Raw genomic sequence first — 4652 nt, forward strand, 5'->3', positions numbered from 1 at the left:
AGATTTTACCGAAAAAGTGGTAAAACTGTTCAACACCTGGTAATATTTTTGCCCTAAATTGGTAAAATTTTACCAGAAATAGGGTAAATATGGTAAAAATTTACCAAAAATTGTGGTAAAAACGGGTGGTAAAAATCACGAGAAAGTGGTAAAAAACGACCTTAATTATAGAAAAACATCGCTTGTACACAAATCGCAAAAATAAAAAAAAATTGTTTTCATTTTTATCTTTATTGATTGAAACACTTAAACATATTTTTTTACATAATGATTTACATAGGTACGATAGCGCGCTACTATATAGGTATATATTCACAGAAATTTTCTTAATTAGTCTAATTCTAGACGTGGTTTAAATGACCAAATATTACATAGTTTTATTCAGATACTATAACTGCATGTTTAATCGGTTTAAGCTGAGAAATTAACACAAATATACATAGGTTTTAAGCTGAGATCTGGATTCTAATTGTACTTTATACTAGAACATTTTTATACACAAGAAAAATATATTACGAAGTTACTTTCCATTATAAAATTTTCAAAAATTTGCTATATAGGAATAGCGGTTTCAAATATAATATTATATGAATATTCTCATCGTCAGAACAAAACTGTCAAAACTGTCATATAGATTAATGTAAGTACAAATTAAAGGTGGTTAAACATATTTTTGACTCAAGATATCTTGATATATATCACTTTTTTATCACAAATAGTTTATATATGATCTGACTGGAAGGACTATTATACATCAGCTTACTTTTGTCCTTCTTTTCTTTCCTTTTGCCTCTTGTGAAAGAAGACGCGGCAGTCTGCACACAAATAGGTGCATTCGATGAGTCTTGTGTTCGTTGACAGCTCGCTTCGGGGACTGCGTCCATGGGCGCAGGTCTTGATTTTCCCCGGTGTTGCAGTTCTTTTGCGCCTACTCAGTTTTGATGCTGGCGGGATTGTAGGAGGGGGTGGTTCAAACATCTCCTGCTCATCATCTGACACTCGATACACTGAAATTAAAATATTTTTTAAAATTATTTTTTTGTACAAAAAAATAGTTCAATTTTACAATAGTTTTTTTTTCTAGCCTAACCTAACCTAACCTAGTGTATTAATAGAAAGAGTAATATTTCTAGTTTTAGCCTAACCTAGCCTAGCCTAGCCTAGCCTAGCCTAACCTAACCTAACCTAACCTAACCTAACCTAACCTAACCTAACCTAACCTAACCTAACCTAACCTAACCTAACCTAACCTAGTGTAATAATACAATGTATTACGGCATTTTCTTAGTGCCTAGTACAGAAATGTTTCACTATATGCTTTGGGCACAGTCGCTAGTATAAATATTGTACTATACCTGGGCTTTTTGGTCCTGGATTCTTTATGTTCTCATAAATTATATCAAAATCCGGTTTGTTTTCCATCCTGAAATTAAACAATCTATACTACAAAGTAAAACGATTTTTGTTTGTATGTAGCGAAGGATCTTGCTAACCGCTGAACCGATCGGGTTCTTCTCATAGGTACCGGCAAGGGAAGGGAGTGGCAAAAGAAACTTTAAGGATATACTTCATATTAGAGGGTTTAGCGTACAGAAAAATCATTTACAACACAGTCGCCAGGATAAAGTAGTAAAAACAATTTTAAAAAAATCTTACTTTGCTGGTGTTTCCATAACAGTGACTTCCTTAACCTCGTTCTCATCCGAATTTTCTGGAGAGCCAGCTGTTTTGTTCCTGAATTAAACAATATATATATAATAATCTATTTAAATTAAGTAGTTAACTTTTTGGTTCCACATTTACCCCTTCCACCTTACCCAGCTAGAGGCGTACTTGCTAGTACTTGCTTTTAATAAATAAAGGAACACGTTGAATTTGTCTTTACAGAAAAATCATTTACAACACTGTCGCCAGGATAAAGTAGTAAAAACAATTTTAAAAAAATCTTACTTTGCTGGTGTTTCCATAACAGTGACTTCCTTAACCTCGTTCTCATCCGAATTTTCTGGAGAGCCAGCTGTTTTGTTCCTGAATTAAACAATATATATATAATAATCTATTTAAATTAAGTAGTTAACTTTTTGGTTCCACATTTACCCCTTCCACCTTACCCAGCTAGAGGCGTACTTGCTAGTACTTGCTTTTAATAAATAAAGGAACACGTTGAATTTGTCTTTACAGAAAAATCATTTACAACACTGTCGCCAGGATAAAGTAGTAAAAACAATTTTAAAAAAATCTTACTTTGCTGGTGTTTCCATAACAGTGACTTCCTTAACCTCGTTCTCATCCGAATTTTCTGGAGAGCCAGCTGTTTTGTTCCTGAATTAAACAATATATATATAATAATCTATTTAAATTAAGTAGTTAACTTTTTGGTTCCACATTTACCCCTTCCACCTTACCCAGCTAGAGGCGTACTTGCTAGTACTTGCTTTTAATAAATAAAGGAACACGTTGAATTTGTCTTTACAGAAAAATCATTTACAACACTGTCGCCAGGATAAAGTAGTAAAAACAATTTTAAAAAAATCTTACTTTGCTGGTGTTTCCATAACAGTGACTTCCTTAACCTCGTTCTCATCCGAATTTTCTGGAGAGCCAGCTGTTTTGTTCCTGAATTAAACAATATATATATAATAATCTATTTAAATTAAGTAGTTAACTTTTTGGTTCCACATTTACCCCTTCCACCTTACCCAGCTAGAGGCGTACTTGCTAGTACTTGCTTTTAATAAATAAAGGAACACGTTGAATTTGTCTTTACAGAAAAATCATTTACAACACTATCGCCAGGATAAAGTAGTAAAAACAATTTTAAAAAAATCTTACTTTGCTGGTGTTTCCATAACAGTGATTTCCTTAACCTCGTTGTCATCCGAATTTTCTGGAGAGCCAGCTGTTTTGTTCCTGAATTAAACAATATATATATAATAATCTATTTAAATTAAGTAGTTAACTTTTTGGTTCCACATTTACCCCTTCCACCTTACCCAGCTAGAGGCGTACTTGCTAGTACTCGCTTTTAATAAATAAAGGAACACGTTGAATTTGTCTTTACAGAAAAATCATTTACAACACTGTCGCCCGGATAAAGTATGAAAAAATAATATTAAAAGAAATATCTTACTTTGCTTCTCCTTCCATAACAGAGTCTTGTCCGACCTTCTGGTCATCCTTTTGTGCTGGACATCTCTCGGATTGCTCCCTGAATTAAGCAATCATATTATAATTAAATAGTAAACTTTTTATGGTCCACATTTACCACTCCCACCTTACCCCTAGAGGCATACTTGCTAGTTTTGTAATATATAAAGGTGAATTTGTCTGTACCGAAAAATCATTTACAACACAGTCGCCCGGATAAAGTATGAAAAAAGAATATTAAAAGAAACTAGTGGCTACGCCCCTAGAAACCTCTAGGGGCACTTAAGGTTGGAAGGGGAAAAATCAACATCTTCCCATTTTAAATTTGAGTTTCAGAAGAGTAAAAATATTTTTTGGGGGAGGGGGTGAAGACACCCTCCACAAAAATAGTTTAAAACCTTTCCAGGACCTATAAGAAGCTTCACTTTAAAGGAGAACAATATCGGTTTAGCGGTTAGCGAGATCCTTCGGGACAGACAAAAAACGCTTACTACTTTATATAATAGGATATCTTACTTTGCTTCTCCTTCCATAACAGAGGCTTGTCCGACCTTCTGGTCATCCTTTTGTGCCGGACATCTCTTGGATTGCTCCCTGAATTAAGCAATCATATTATAATTAAATAGTAAACTTTTTTTTGGTCCACATTTACCCCTCCCACCTTACCCCTAGAGGCATACTTGCTAGTTTTGTAATATATAAAGGTGAATTTGTCTGTACCGAAAAATCATTTACAACACAGTCGCCCGGATTAAATAGAAAAAAATAAGTGAAAAAAATTTCTTACTTTGTTTGTGTTTCCAAACAAGCGATCTCCTCTTCCAAAGAAGCAATTTTTTGCTTTGCTGCCCCAAGGTCTTGTTTTATTTTCTGCATTGTCTCCCATCCATCGTCGTCCCTGAAAAATAAAAAAAAATAATACTAAAGTAACAGGATGTCCGTGTTTATGTACCGAAGGATCTCGATAACCACTGAACAGATCGGGTTCTTCTCATAGGTACCGGCAAGGGAAGGGAGTGGCAAAAGAAACTTTAAGAGATATACTTCATATTAGAGGGTTTAGCGTAGCTGCTAATTTGAAATATCAGGGGTGTATATCCTATATGGGATCCCCTGTTCAGGTGGTGGGGGGAAAATAACTAAAATATGTGTGGTAGGACCAAAAATTTTAGTTCTTTCAATATTTCTCCATTTCCGTCCCTACTTGGTGAGATAAAAATAGGTGGGAAAAAAATACAAAATTTTGTACCACGGGAACAAAATAAATCTTGTGCGTAATGTACACCCCTGAATGAAACTATAATTATTCGCCATAACAATAATGTTTATCCTACTCTTTTCAATCCGGCTACTACCACCTTCCGAACAGAAATAGAATGGTAACAAAAATAAATAAACTTACGTAGTGCAATCCAAAGTTAGGTTCAAATCTTCTGTATCAGAAGATTTAGGAGGGCTATCAGGCAGGTCAGCCAGCTTAGCAGGCAGCTCAGGCTCAGACACAC

The 4652-nt window shown here is 34.6% G+C and overlaps 1 long non-coding RNA gene across 1 annotated transcript; it reads right to left on the minus strand.

Moving 5' to 3' along the window:
* Positions 1-2937: 2937 nt before the first annotated feature.
* LOC145324069 (uncharacterized) lies at positions 2938-4363 on the minus strand. The gene is made up of 2 exons (XR_013881180.1): positions 3935-4363; positions 2938-3741 (listed from the first exon to the last, which is right to left on the minus strand). It is a non-coding gene; the product is annotated as an uncharacterized LOC145324069 (long non-coding RNA).
* Between the last annotated feature and the right edge of the window lie 289 nt (positions 4364-4652).

This window comes from Acartia tonsa, chromosome 7 (genome assembly GCF_053477335.1).
Source record: "Acartia tonsa isolate MP-2025a chromosome 7, ASM5347733v1, whole genome shotgun sequence".
Taxonomy (NCBI): Eukaryota; Metazoa; Arthropoda; class Copepoda; order Calanoida; family Acartiidae; genus Acartia; species Acartia tonsa.